We start from the raw sequence: 16,508 nt of genomic DNA, 5'->3' as shown, positions 1-16,508 counted from the left end.
CTGGGATGTTAGTTGTTAGCTACGTTTCACTAAAACACAACAAACTACATTCTCTGTAGGTCCTGACATTTTTCACCAGCGCAGCCAGTTCATCGATCTTATTTGGTAGTGAGTTCACATTTCCCAGGATCACAGAAGGCACCAAAGGTTTGTAGCACCATTTTCTCACTAGACGCTTAGATTCTATCTTGGCGCCGGCTCTGCTGCCACGATACTGCCTTCTTACCTCGTCAGGTAAATAGAGAACCACACCGGCGTGGGCATTTGTTCTCAACGCTTGAAGTTGACTACTTGAATAGACTAGTCTCGGCGTGTAAAAATCCATGGCCAAGTAGTAAAAAGTAGTAAAAAAGTGTCCAGGGAACGTGTCCACATAAAAGAAAGTACTAGGAGTTATCAGTGAAATAGAGAAAATTAGAGAAAAAACGTAGAAATATAAAATCATACGTGGACCTGCTGGAAAGGCTGCCACTCGCGGTGGCACCTGAGTCAATGAATTAAACCAATGAATTAAACCTTTCTACTAGACCGCCGGTTTGAGGAAGATACACTGTGGTCTTTAAGTGCTTTATTTTCAGTAATTTGGCCATTTCCCTGAACGCCTCAGAGGTAAAAGGCATCCCTTGACCTCCTTAGGGAATCCAACTCACGCAAAGACCCCTACTAGTTCCCGTGCAATTGCTTTAGATGTAGCTGAGCGCAAAGGAACAGCTTCCAGGTATCGGGTCACATAATCCACGAGGACTAATATGCATTTATATCCTCGGGCTAAGGGCTCTAAGGGTCCTACAATATCGACCCCGATTCTTTGAAAGGGGACATCAACTAAGGGAAGGGGAACGAGAGGAGCACGGTCCCTCCTAGGAATTTGCCGTAATTGACATTCTGGACAAGAAATACAAAAACAGCGAACCTCCTTGTTAATTCCCAGCCAATAAAATCGGAGCTTGATCCGCTCTAAAGTTTTTTTAGAACCCAGATGGCCTCCAATGAGGTGGGCATGTGCTTATTCACAAACTTGGGATTAAGAACAGTTTCTGGACCCCCCCCCACCATGTTCTGCGACCTGATACAATAGATCATTTTTTATTACAAAGTGAAGTCCCTGTGGCATGGGCTAATGTGTGCGTTGGCCATTGACAAGGACCACTGCATTCTTTGCAAATTTTAGGGAGTCATCATTCCACTATTCCCTTTTGAAAGAAGCCGGCATTTTTCTAAACTGAAAGTGTATTTCGGAGAGAGGGCTTGGCCTTACATCAAGGGGCGGGGATTCCTCCCGACTTATCAAGGTGCAGGTGAATGATGTATTCAGGTCAGGAGTCTCCCGTCCTCCTTGTGGGCTTCCGTATCTCTCTCTACTCTGTACACGGCATGGAGACAGCTTGAGGCGAGCTATCCCAATCTATAACGAGGCCTAAGTTTTTATCGGGAGTAGTCAATAGCTTACCGCATTTGTTTGAAAAGGAGGAATAGGGTGATGCACCATGGGAAATTTTTTTACCGATCCGGACTATCTTACATACAGATTTCTTGGTGTACGCATTTTATACTGGCCTTTTTTTTAAATTATTTGTTGTGGTAAAATATCGGCAATAAACACTGGAAATGTTGCTGCTATTCGTCAGGGGGTTGGCCAGAGCACACAAACCATCTCCCGCCCTCCACCTACATCCCGCCTTGTTCCCAGGTAGTTTGCACACATGGTGGCCCGGGAACTCAGAAACAGGCTCCAATTTATGTGGAAGAGACTTATTTTGTAGGACATAATCTCTAGGAAATCCACTAGGGCACTGTTCTGCTCTCCCAGGTTTCGAGGCTGGCATGGGTGGTTTTATAAGCTGTATAAGCTCTTCCATAGAATGGAAATCTCCCCAGTCTGGCTGGGCAAAGTTTTTGGGAAAGCCCTGTAGAAAAATAAAGCAGGCAAACTGCTGCACTATTTGGCGGTGGTCAATTCAAATGGCCTTAGCAATAAGGCCACCTGCTTCCAGAGGGTTATAGCTCCTGCATCAATCTTCCTGGATCGAACCTCCATTTCGTTATTCTTCTTGCCTGTTGGACTGGGGATAGCACATATTTTATTGGGACCTTAGCCCCAATGGGCAGCTCAGCTTTCTCCTCCAAGAGAGCATAATAAGCCCTTTTCGTTTAATCCCCAGAAACCAGCCCATGCCTGTGTGTCCTTTTCACACTCTCCACTTGGTAAGTTACCAGCTGGGGTTTGTATTTTGGGAGAGGAGCCTGTACTGAGTCCTTCCTGAAACCAAAACTCCCCCCCCCAGAAACTCGGCCCCGGTACTTTCCTACCTGGTTTTTTATTAGTTTGTGTCCCGGTTTCTTCTGGGACTTCATCCTGCTGACTATGCCACTGTAACAAGTAAGAGTCCAAGACATCATAAAGGTTTGGGGCAGCCACCCATATATTGTTTTTCCCGGCTGTAAAAGTTGAAATATGCAGCACGATGTGCATAGAACAGAGTCCAAAACAGAACTGATCACAATACACGTATATGGGCTTTAAAGGCCCGTATAGGAAGTGACATCATCAAAAGGGCCAGAAGCAGAAGTGATGTCATCTGGACCAGAAGTGATGTCAGCAAAGGGCCTGGCTCTGGAAGTGATGTCAGCAAAGGGCCCGGTACTGGAAGTGATGTCAGCAAAGGGGCCTGCTCTGGAAGTGATATCTTCTGAGGTGCCAGAACCTTGCAGGATTTCCTGGGGAAGGTCTGTAGGGAACTGAGAAAGACAGTCAGCGCACTCCGCCGCCTCCTGATCGTATGTTTTATTACAATTACTCAGACCCTTTAACAGAAAGAAGGAGGAAGTGCAGGTTTTTTTGGACACTGCCTCCTCCAGGATACTAGATGGCAGCTCCCAAGGACGGAAATGGTTCCCCAGATTCCCTTAGGGCATCATGGGACATGAAGTCCATTTCTTCAGCCCTGTTGGGTGCCGTGGGTGCCGCCAGGGGGAGCTCCCAAGGAACCTGGGGACTCCTACTGTTATTACAACCCGGAAGTACTTCAAAGGCACGAGGACGGAAGCCTGCAGTATTTCCGGGCTACTTGAGGAGGATGATGTGGCGTTTGACCCGGAGAAGGAACACTTCCGGGTCATGAACTATTTAAAGGACTTTTGGAAACCCAGCAAGGAGAGCCAGAGTTGGGAGGTTGGGTGACGAGGCTGCTGGGAGTGGAGGATTGTTATTGATTATTGGTTACTAGCCATGTGCGCCCAGCTACGTTGCATGTGTTAAAGTTGTGTGTGAAGGCTCCCTGTTTAAATGCAGCTGCCAGTCGTGAACTGGGCCCTTCGTCACAGAGCATTATGATTTTTTATAAGGGAAACAAAATTAAAAAAGAAAACCCTTGGATATTGATTCGATAGGAATGGCCTACTCGGAATCACTGTCCAAACAGTAATTATGTGGTGGTGTAGGAGCATTTCTGCTTCTGTCCATTCACAGTCTGTCTCGTTTTCACAACACTATCGTTTCCTCTCATGATGTCTTCTCAACCTTTCTCCAATCTCACAGGTTACTTTGTGGCAATCCAAAGAGTAAGGCAATATACACGGAGCAACGGTCATTAAAGGGGGACACATAGGTATCCAGGCTCTTTAAAGCATAAATAGGGATCACTTCACTGACATGTGAGCAAGAAACCGGTACAACTGTGAGACGCACAGCACTCGCTGGCTACAACGTAACAATAATAATTTCCGGAACGTGCTGATTAGTTGTCTTTCTTTCACTCATATGTTACGTAGGCACATACCTTTTATCTTTGGCAATCTCATTCTCTAACCAGGCCTCAGGAGCTAACCAGCGTAACACTGTCCACCACCCCTTTCATTATTCCGGCACATTGTTGACATCCGTGAGTAACAACAACGTACTAAACTGGAAGGTGGTCTACGCATGCGTGGAATTCGCGGACAAACAAAGATCAAGATCTAAATGAAGATCTCTTTAGTTAATTTAAAGCACAACAATTTGTTTAGTTGGAATGTCTGCCTTTTGAGTAGTGACTGGAGTACTACAGTCTTCAGTAGTATAAGCCTGGAGGAGATTCTTAATGCAATGCCTATGTTTTAGCTGTCTCTCTACTGCCATCTAGTGCTTCTTCTTCTAATTCATTCGCGGACAAACAAAGATCAAGATCCAAATGAAGATTATATATAGAGATTATTATTGTATTATTGGAGAATTGTGGGGCGTGCAGTGCTTTGTGCACTTTGGAGGAAGAAAATATTAAAGAAATCTTCTTGGTGTCCTGGATATCTGTCTGGTGGGCTTAACGGGGAGACAGCACCTCTAACGTCCACAATATATATATAAGGAAGACTGGCTTTAACAACAACTGTTACCTTAATATGATCATATACTGTAGAAAGGCTAATAAATTGCCAGCTCATCAAATACACAAGACATAACTTAGGAATGCTGTGTCATAAATAATACTATTGGAAGCAATGTAGAGAGTACTGTGCACAAAGAGACACACAAAATATTTTATATGTAAATTTATTTATCACAATTCTAAGCATAATTGAGCTGGATAAACCTATAACATTCTGCAAAATATTGGATGCCATTGCATTTCTTCACAATGAAATTTGCAAGTTTGAATGGCAATCCAGCATTTTTTAAACAGTAAAAACTGTAATGTATGTATGTATGTATGTTTATCAAAGCTACAAAGGAAAATCTCCTTCTATTTTGCTTTATTTATAGGCCCCCATCTGCATGTGTGTCTGTGTGTGGTGGATAGTTTGGCTTTCTTTCTGCTTAGATGAATCACAAATATTTAAAGAAATTGATGTTGAATCTTATCATGCCAAACAAACCTCTTGACTGATACCAACACTTTGGTTTTGAGATTTGGGATGTAGTTTGCAAACTACCTGCTAGCTGTGGGTAATGGTATTATATAAGAATCAAAAGAATTAGTTAACAATTTCTGCAGGGTGCAGTTAATGAGCTGTAAAATGTATGTACTTGGGTTCATACAAACAATAAAAAGTTAAAAAAAAAAATTGTAATTAGAATTATATTTTTAATGCTTGTTTGATGTCAAATTTAATTTGTTGATTGTTCCTAAACATACTAGTTTAACTTACATTTACATATTCTACTTAAAACAATTCTAAAAACTAATTGTACAAAAAGCATTAATACATTTTAATGTAAACAGGATTGTTGTGTTGTTACTGTATTACATTTATATGATGAACAAGAGACCAATCAGTGAGTTCTCCAACACAGTTAGTGCCTAGCAGCAGCAGAAGTGAAGCACAGTGTTGTGTCACATATGCATTGATTGTTTAAGAGAATGTTAAATACACCTGTAGTAAAAGTCAACATCTGACACAGAAAAGAAACCATCAGCACAAACTCAGTTTCCACCAGGTGGTGAAAGGCTAAACACTAGGTCTTCCAAGAAACAATTTAAACTCATAAGGCACCGATGTTACTGGAAACACAATGATAAAAATGAACTCAGAGCTTAAAGGAAGTTCAGTTTGCTCTTTGCCCGTTGAAGGCAGGTTTATATTTTATGTGTCCTGCAGTAAGTACAGTTTAGGTTTTCCGACCAACAATACAGACAAACTTTATCTGCCAAAAATGCAAGATTTACTTCGAGTTGGTCAGAAGATAAGTGCTTTGGAGGACCACGTTAGGAATCTTATAGAGATTACAGAAAGTAAAAATTGGATTTTCTCGGTTTGTTTATTCAATTTGGCCATTTCTGATTTGGTTTCAGTTTATCCTGGTCCTACTGTAGTCAGTGTGAAACCAAAATCAGCAGAATCAGTTCAGCCGAAAGATGAGTGCGTAACAGTGAGACTGGGGTCTTCTTCTTCTTCTATTGGGCTGCTCTTGTTAGGTGTTGCCATAGCGGATCATCTAAAGTCAAAATTTACTCCCTAAGCAACCAGGTCACCAGCTTGGACCCAGAACAGATTTTCAGCACTCAGTAGTATGTCTGATGAGGTTGAGAAGAAGTGCTCAATACTGGCTACTCCATCATGCAGAATGTTAGAATTCAAAACTATTATTTGAGCAAAGTTAAATGCCTCCCGGGGTGAAGGTATCTGACACAGAGGCTAAATTGGACCATCTGCAAGACAATGAATTGTTGACCTTATTGCTGCAGGTTCTTATCTTAAATCGCATTCTGTTATTTATTCTACCTGTTACTATCCTATAGCTGTTACCCAGAATTACTGTTCTGGGACATCTTATAAATTTAGTTTTGATGCAAAACCTAAATCACTTGATAACCAATGATAAAGAATACAATTAGACTCAGAGTAAAAATCAGATCATCCACTAGGGATGTGTAACACCTGTGTGTTAGTAATTTAATTCTAATTAAAACAAACAACATACTACTAGCACAGAAAAAATTGATGCTACTAACTAAATATTGTCTCTATTGGAAATAAAGCTGCTTTGGTAAATGATATATAAAATTCAAACTCTGACTTGTGCCTTCTCACTGAAAACTGACTTAGTGAATCTGACACTATTCCTTTAGCCAAAGCATCACCAAACGGTTATGCATTCCTTCCTGAATCAAGACATACTGGTCTTGGAAACTGACAATTTCAACAAATGTTTTACTTATTTGTTAAACTCGGTAGGGTTTTACCAGATAGTCAATGACCTGACTCATAGTCATAACCATCTATTAAATTTAATTATTACTGATGGAGTTAAGCTTCAAAATTCATTACGCCTTGTCGCAGGTGGCTGGGTGCGGTCGGCAATCAGCCGCCTATTTAAGGAGCCACCGACTGCAAGCAAGGCTGGAGTCGGGTGAGGAGGAAGACGAGATCGGTGCAGAGGAGGCGAGGAGAGGCCCAAGTGTGATTTGTGTGTGGGAAGAAGGAAATGGCTATTGAGAGCCTGAACTTTGCGGAGACTGTGGGGTTTGGTGGCGGTGCACATAAGACTCTGTATATAATAGGACTATAATAAACATGGGGTGATGGCTGAAACGGTGTCCGTCTGTGTGTGTCTGGGCAGCAGCAACGGAGCTGCCCGGAGAGACGCTCACCTGTGAGAGAGGAGAGCGAGATGGCCGACCAGAAGTACCTCCTCGTAGCAGGCACGGGATTGGACAGCATGTCCTGTTCTCTCGTCAATGATTGGTCGAAGGCGAGAGCAGGGAATGTCCGTCCCGTGCTCCAAAGAAACCCGAGTGGGCCGCAGGGAAAGGCCCATAGAGAGCACTCTCAAGGTAAGCCCACCGCCGGCTGCTTCTCTCTCCTTGGCGGCGATTTTGCAGGATTTGCAAGAGCAACTGCGCCTTGTGCTCCTGGATGGAGAGGCACAGCGGGGAAGGTAAGGGAGACCGACCCCGTGAAGCTCCAGACGCCAGTGGGGCTGGGTCTGCCCTCTTACAATGGGCAGATCCAAACCGCCACGCCGTCCCAATGTAAGCGGAGGAAGCGGCTTGGGGAAGCCAGTTCCTCCAATATGGGAGGAAGTGCCGCTGGGTGCGCACGTCCCACGAAGGGCTGTCCTCTGCGGATGCAGAGAAGAAATCCACAGCTTGGGAGGTGGACACGAAGCCTGATCCCACTAGTGGTTCTGTGGTGGGGACTGCAGACTGCTCGAGCGGGGAAGCCGAAGGAAGGAGCATCAGGGTGCCGATCGGAGCGGAGAGCGTTGGCCCAGCCGAGAAGACGAGCCGAGGGGCTGCATCAGGGCAATGTCCCCGCCCCTTGTTTTTCTGTTTCATTTGCAGGTTCGGGCCCTGGGCTATAGTGTGTCGGCTTGCCGAATGGTCCGCTGGTCCCTGGAGGTCTCAGCCAGTGGGGGAGTATTGTCACAGGTGGCTGGGTGCGGTCAGCAATCAGCCGCCTATTTAAGGAGCCGTCGCCCTGCAAGCAAGGCTGGTCGGCTGTGGAGGAAGATGAGGTCGGTGCAGAGGAGGCGAGGAGAGGCCCAAGTGTGATTCGTGTGTGGGAAGAAGGAAGTGGCTATTGAGAGCCTGGACTTTGGGGAGACTGTGGGATTTGGTGGCGGTACACATAAGACTCTGTATATAATAGGACCGTAAATAAACGTGGGGTGATGGCTGAAACGGTGTCCACCTGTGTGTGTCCTGGCCGTCCTATTTCACAGCCTTTAAATTAAATTGTTTCTGATTGCCACATAATTACGTTTGACTTGTTATTTCCCTTACCAATATATAGTACATCTAGATTATAACTCTGTATCAAAATTTGTGAATATTTTGAAAAACTTCAGCATAATTTTTGAAAATACTATGGATCAGCTATCAACAAATTATAATGTGACTTTGAAAGAGGGTTTACATACAGTACCTGCAATTAAAAAAAAAAAAGTGTTAAAAAACTTTAATAAGAGTCCCCTGGTTTAATAAGAGCACATAAGCTTTTAAATCATAATGTCGAAAACTGGAGCATAGATGGGAAAGGAACAAAGCTGCAGGTCTTCCAAACTTCATGGACAGAGTTTTAAAAAGTATAAAAAAAATTCTCTTTATATCCCGCTTGGACTAATACTCTAGAATAATAGATAACAGTAATAATACTTGTGAACTGTTTGGAACAGAGGCTTATCTAACAAATAGGAATCCTAGACTCTAATACAAAATACAGGTGTTGGCAGTGTAAACATTGTGAACTTATTAATTTTAACTTTTCTTGTCCATTAAAAAAATTACAGCAGTAAGCCTTATTTAAAAAAATACACAATTTTTTTAAAGCTTGTCATGAAAAGTAAGAAAATATTCCAGTTTCACAAACAGAATATTTACTGATTTAAATATTTACATTTTCCATTATCAGTTAATCTCAGTTTTAGCACAGCTAGGTTAAAAAGTAAGCTTGAAAACGTATTGCAAAATTTTACACCATTTTCAGATCAAGCTGAAGTCCACAGTTATTTAGAGGAAAACAGTGTTTTTGTTCCACTGCAGTTAAAGACAGTGTATTGTTTTGAGTGCACAGATTTATAAAGTTATTGATAAGCATTTTAGAATATGTTTTCAAATGGCATGTTTTCAAGGGTGTGATCACATAAACCAAAAATGATTGCAAGCAAATGGTAGTGACATAAGCATGAGTAACATGGTAACTTTTGGGTCTGCCATCTGGAGTGTCAGAAATAATGTTTCTTTTTTAATCTGTCGAGGGAGCACAATGATGTTGTAGAAACAATGAGCGAGTGTGCACGTCTGTGAGTTTAATCTTTTCTTTATCTTATAGGACATAACATTCTTATATAGATAAAACAAACACTTTTTAAGGCATTAGCCAAAGCTTTAATTATTATGCTTTTTAGCACTATGCTCATTTCAAAATATATGGTGTTGCATAAGTGAGTAAAGTGAGAGCCTTATGAGACCAGTTGAAAGGAAAAAAAGGGAAGAAAATAGATGTGACATTTTGGGTTAATCCGTTAGTTTCTGCTGCTTCCAACCAGAATGACCATGACCCAGAAGAAGAATTCTATACCTGCTGTCACACTGCCTACAGCTCTTCCTGTTTCTGTCTGCCTCTGATTTAAGCAGAAGAAGCTACAACAATGGCATAGATGTGACAAGTTAGTGTAGACCCATGTTGTCTGACTTACCTTTCCCATTTTCCTTTTTACCAGAAGCCTCAAAATGGCACAAAAATTGTTTTCAAAATGGGAAATGATATTCAGATGCATATATTTTAACAAAAAAATTCATCCTCACCTAAAAGGTGGCATAGGTTACAGTATGTGATAAGTTCTTTACTTTAAATGTCTGTCTTTTTTACAGACCTTAGAGTGATTTAAGTGCTTTCTAGTTGTGATTTATAAAAACTCAAGATTTCTTTGTGTTAATCAGAGTAGCTCAAGTAGAATGAAGAGTTTGCTTGTCACTCTCCAATAGATTTTTATATATATTGAACTCTTTATGGAGTGAGACACTTTCACAAGGCCTTTGTTGTCCGTTGAATAAGTTATAGAGCTAAGCCTTACTAAATGTTTATACACACTACATTTTGAATGAAGAGTAGGTTTGATAGTTGATTTGTTTGTACTTTTAATTCTAGATTTCATTTGAATAATTGTGACTTTACTGTTGCTAAGCATGAAGTTTCAGTACTGACATCGCATTGGGAAGCTTCTCACCCTTGTAGAAATAAACATATTTAAGATTAACTGACTTACATGGACAACAACATAATTTGTAAACATTGCTTACCTGAGAGGATGCCATTCCTTTCTTTTTTTGTTCTTTAAATTGAATGAAAAGGCAAATGTTTGATAATCACAGAACGGTAGATGTACATTTTTTCTTTAGTATTCACATTATACTGAATTATTTAATTTGAGTATAAACATACACAAATATGTTGACTTAAAGCTAAAACAAGCCTTTAGATTTGATTTCATGTGTAATCTAAGTACATAAATAATACGTTAATTAATTTTGACCCAAGGACCACATTTTTCAAACAACAATGCTAACATTTTAAGTTCATAAGAATTTCTTATGAATGCTTCAATATCATTTCAGATTTGTTTCTCTGGTTCCTCCTGACTTACCAGTACCGCAAACCCCCCATATGTGAAAGTTGACTTGTCGTGATGTCTGGTTTTGTAAGACATTGAGCTTTTTGGTTTCCCACTATATTTTTGGACTAATGTATATTGCTATTACTCAGCTTAAACTTTTTTTTCTCAAATTGAGTAAGGTTTAAGACTTTACATACCCTTTTCTAGTACAACTTGACTTAATTTCCTTGGGTGTCACCTTAAACAAGTATACTCTGTATATAAAAATATGAATGGATTTCATTGCTTTAATTAAGACTACCTCTCACAGAAATCATTTTTAGAGTGTATTGCCATTACGCAATCAACCCAATCAGGTTGATTTTACATAAAATTAATATGTTTTCACGGTTTAAAAAATATTTAAAAAAAAAACTGTTAAGACACAGCTACTTTAGGGTGATTCAACTGAAAATGAGTGTGCTGTAGGCTTTACATATCTGTTTCCTAGTACAATTGACATAATTTGTTTGGTTGTTATAATAACTCATTTAGCTTGCGTTTATAAGCATCAAATATATTTCATTGGCATAGAATCACCATTCATTTTAGCATGCAGTGTTGCCAAATCAGGGGATTTCCTATTTACATTTTCCAGAGGAAAAAAGAAGATTTTACAGAGAGCTATTTTTATTGTCTATATAACGTTTAGTGAAACCCCTGGAAACAGATTTTATTGAATTATTGTACCATGGGGAGATACATCTTTAGTTGAAGATGCCATTATTCAGGGTTATAGCCATTTTAGATTAGTAAAAAACACTTATTAAAGTAGCAATACAGGTTTTTGTTTTGGATATACTTTAATCAGTTCTGTAATAGTATTCTAACATTGGGGTCAGTGGTGCAAAGGTAGCACTGCAGCCTTGCAGTAAGGAGGTCCGTGTCCCAGGTCCTTCTTGCATGGAGTCTGCATGATCTCCCTTTGTCTGCGTGGGTTTTCTCCTGCTGTCCAAAGATATGCAGGTTAGGTGAATTGGATCCGGTCAATGTGTGTGTGTGTATGTGTGTGTTTGCCCTGTGATGGACTGCTGGCCTGTCCACGGTTTGTTTCTGCTTTGCACCCTATGTTAGCTGGGATAGCAGGTTTGAAAATGGCATGACAGTTCCCAATGGAATGTGAGCAGGGTGATCTGTTATCCAGTCATCAGCAAGCTACTTTTGTTAGTCATCATTAGCATTTTGTGAACATGATTTGAAGCCTCTGTTTGAGATGGTATCAAAGTTAGTTAAGGCTAAGGAAAAAATAGAAAAGGATGTTAAAAATAAATGTCCTTTGTCAAGCTAGAGGAAAAGAGAATTGGCATTTGGTGTCACAAATTAAACAAACCTTCAGAGGTGTCATAGGTTTCCTCAGAGTCAGTGTGCAATGTAAGGATCTCTAGTAATGCAGGAGTGGAATAAAGGTACTGTTCATGCATAATGAAGATTAAATACACAGGGCAGCTTCTTGTGCTCTTCAGTGTACATTAGCGTTGCCACTAGAAAATGTCAGACCATGAATGTAAACAAAAATACATGTTGTCACTGTGGAGGATGGCCGGCTGTTTATCCTGGCCAATACCTCCAAGCCGCCAGGTGGAGCCCTCCTTGCAGCATGGAGGTCCCCAGAAGACCAGCAGGGCATCATGGACAATGGAGTTTTTATGCACCGCCCTGCTGGATGCCATGGGGGCCACGAGAGGGTGCTGCAGGGAGGACCGAAGAGTTCTTCGTGCCCTATGACCCGGAAGTTCGGCATAGGAAGAGCGACGGGCTTCCAGGGTGAGAAAAAGCATTGTTTACCCTGACCTGGAAGGAATAAGGACTTGTGGACTGTTTTGGGAACACTTCCGGGTCGGGGGATATAAAAGGACTGTGGGAGCTCACAGACGGTGAGCTGAGTTGGGAGGCAGGGTGGCTAAGCGTCTGGGAGTGGAGGATTGGTGGAGAGGAGCGTGCTTTGTGCACATAATTATTATAATAAATAATTATTTGGACTTTTATCTGGTGTCTGACGTGTGGTCCGAGGGTACAAGGGTGCGAGAAAACCCTAATTCTGTCACATCACATTAATGAAGAGCATGACCTGTTGTTGACAATAACTCAGGCACTCATTGACTTGTGTCAAAGAGTCGAAATGCACTTTCTCCTGAGGAAAAGACAGCATCCCTTACCTTCATCTACTCAGAAGAGAGTCACTACCTGGAAAAGGAGTGGCCGAGATCGGCAGCAGAATTTTATTTATTATCTAAAAAAAGGGTGAAATAAAAGATTGTGCACTTCACTTGTTTAAGGGCATAAATGTTATTTTATTTTGATTATTGAAGATCTGTCCTTAGTCTCTGTAGCACTTGTTTTCTTCATTTAAGTTATTGTACTGTCTTTTGTTTATTTTCATACAAGCAAAGGATAAAGAACTTAAAGTTATCCAGTGTTTACAAACTTGTTTAACATGAACATGTTGCAGCTTCCTTTTTCATTTCAGTTATTGCTGCAGTTAAATATTTATTTGTTCTAGCAAAAGGAATCATTTTTAATGTGCTCATTATAGGTTCTTTTCGGTGTATTCAAAATCTGAAATGTGTTCATTGTTTATATTATTTACATGATATGTTTTGTTATTTTAATGCCCAACCATATATGCTCCTATAATATAGTTATATATATAAAGTATATACAGTATATAATATAGTCACAAATTCCGTTTCATGTTGTTTTGGCTATTGTAGTTTTTGTAATAAAGCTGGCCCAAAGTTTTAGGCTCATGTAACCCATTGGTCACATACATAATTTGTTCAGAGTCTTAGATTTCTAATTGAGAAAATCATTATTTTTTCCTATTATGAAGAATGTAGAAATATTGAATAGACATTACAAACTGTATTGCGTGCTTTTACTTTAATGTGCATTACAATAAAATCAGTTTTGAACCGTGAGAAATATAAATTATATGCTTTTCTGTCTAATAGCATATTATTGAATCATGGGAGTCTCCCACTGGGACAAAATGAATAATTATAATAATTACACTTGACTTTACTTCTGTTAATAAACAGCCTGGCAAAACAGAGAGATAACAACATTGTGCACAATGTTTAGGTTTCCAGTTGTTTTGTGTGTGGTTTTACATTACATTGTTCACTATAATATTGTAAAATTTACATTTCCCTGGTGTAAGTGGGTGTGTGAGTGAGTGAGTGTGTTCTATGATGGACTACTGTGACATCCACAGCTGGTTATGTTTCATGCTGAGTGAAATGTATGCAAACAAACCATATGTAAGAATGAGTGCGTGTGGAAAATCAATGTAAATTTTCGTCTGTGACGCTGAAGTCATCCCTCTTTACATTGTAGAGATCCATAAGCATGGATGTTCATTTTGAACATTGCTACATTATATAGATTAGAATTCAGACAACTCCTGTTTGACTTTATTGCTAAGGAAATGCTGTTTAATGATAATATTAGAGTGGCATTGTGGTGCATTAGTTAGAGACCACAGCCCCAGGACACTCCTAGCTCAGTCAGTCTATAATGAGTTTGGACTTTCTACCCAAGTGTGGCTGGGTTTTTTTGTAGATGCTCCGGTTTCCACTCCACATCCCTAGAGTCCTGTAGGTAAGGCTAATTTGTGAGTACAAGTATGAGTCAGCGTGGAATGTGTGCGATAATTGACTGTCTAGTATTGGTCTCTGAATTATGACCTTAAAATTGAATTATGTGGATTCAAAAAAGGAACTAATTGGTAGATGGAATAATCAAATGAATATTCTGCATCTAAAAGTACAAAAAATTGCCCTTTCAGTATTTCAATTTAATTCAAGTCAATTTATTTTTGTATAGTGCTCTTCACTGTGCAGGAGCAGAGCGCTGTGACAAGTTATTTTTTTCTAATTTTATATAAGTATAAATTTTACAAATTATTAAAAACAGAATTAGCACACATAAAGACACAAATTTGTTAAAACACACATGAAACAAAGTAGAAGCTGATTAACATGCATGGAAACCAATGATATTTGCCCATTAATTAATTGTTGAACTATGGCAGTACAGTATGGCTACAATAAAACTGTAGCTTCTGGTTTTGATTTTGTGTGAGAAGCTAACAAGATAACTCCTAACATTACTAACATAATGAAACTATTTTTGTCTCCTAAGTTATTTAAATTCCACACATAAATGCTCAAATTAATAAGAAACAAGTTCGATAATGTACGCATGGTATAACATTCAGTTGTGTTAACCCTAACCCTCAGTGGACTTCAGTTCAGTAGGCAGGTTGTAGAACCTTCCTGAATCCTCTCATATGAAGCCTGGAAACAAAGAGGAATGAATTAAGAACATTTATGTTAGGTAGAATGCCCAGTGGGGGCTGGGTGGTCTTTTGGCCCTGGAACTCCTGCCGATTTAATTGTTTTGTTTTTGTCCTCCTGGCCAAATTACCTTATCACCAGACTCATCTTTAGAGACTTACACTTGACAATGTATATAAGGGTACTACTCTTCTACTTGATATTTATCTGCTTTTAAGATTGTTTAGATCATTTGTTTTTTTACTTTCTTCTTTAATATTATTGCCTTATCTTATTTGTTTTTCTTTTCTTGTAATTTTCTCTTTGACATCTTGTAAAGCACTTTGAGCTACATTGTTTGTGTGAAAATGTGCTATATAGATAAATGTTGTTGTTCTCGATCCATCTCAGGGTTTCTGGGGCCAAAAGGCTATCTCACCAGGATTGGGCAACAGGCTGAAAACAGGCATGGACAGATCAGTCCACCACACAGATCACTTTCACACACACGAACATGCACACACCCCAGAATTTGCAATTATCAGTTAACATTACCTGATAAAAAAAAAGAACTTTTGTAATTAACTCCTACTTTGCTTGAGCAGGTCTAAGGTTTAGTAAGTTTTATGAAATGGGCCTTGTAAAACTATTCAGTTATGACAAATAGTACTAGGGTGTTGTACTGTGTTAACCGTTATGAATGTAGTGAGAAGTCAAGCAAAATTACACCTTTTATTGGCTAACTAAAAAGATTACAATATGATTACAATATACGTTATTGACTTTCAAAACTCGAATCGATGTTTTTTTGAAAGAAATAAGTGGATAGGACTGGCGAGCTTTGTTGGGCTAAATGGCCTGTTCTCGTCTAGAGTGTTCTAAAGTTCTAGAGTACAAGATTGCAAACATCTTGCCTGAAGAAGGAGCCTCAGTTGCGTTGAAAACTTTTCTTTTTAGTTTAGTTCTTTTTAGTTAGCCAATAAAAGGTGTCATTTTGCTTGACTTTTCACTACAGTTATGACAAATGTAAGGGAATAACAGAAGTGAAAGGCAAACTATATATTACACCAACTGACCATTATTAATATTAGAAGAATGTGGCACTCTGATGGCAAATTAGTCTCACACTGGGACACTTCTATAGCATGTATGCCCACATATAAAGTTCATCCTCATTTGTTTAATATTTACTTTAATTGATCATCATCAAAGTGGTATCAGTGCACAGAAAAAAAAATCACAAATGAAAACACAGGAGTCCACACAGTGTTTGATGTGGAAACAAATACATGGCAGTGTTTTGTTTTTGTCTGGTTGTTGGTCCTCGTCATGATGCTGTTCAAATTTAATACAAGTTCTTAATCAACCTTTCCCCCTTGGGAGTTTTTACAGTGCTATTATACATATATTATTTTGAAGAAAGGATGGGAGTGGGGTATGGGTGCCCCCCTTGGAGTGTCATACGTGTTTTTCTAAATATATTGTGAAGATGTTTGTTTTTAGAGTAGCAATGCTTTATTAGATGGGCAGAATTTTGAAACTGTGATATTTTGATATTCTTCCATTGTTTATTGGAGTGCATAGCCTGAAATCACGATCCTAGTAAATTAATCTTACAGCGAAAAAGTAAATCAATGTAAGTGTGAGGTTGGTTTAGT

The sequence above is a fragment of the Polypterus senegalus genome, chromosome 1, assembly GCF_016835505.1.
Source record: "Polypterus senegalus isolate Bchr_013 chromosome 1, ASM1683550v1, whole genome shotgun sequence".
In the NCBI taxonomy this organism is placed as follows: Eukaryota; Metazoa; Chordata; class Cladistia; order Polypteriformes; family Polypteridae; genus Polypterus; species Polypterus senegalus.
This window is presented reverse-complemented; position numbering follows the sequence as displayed.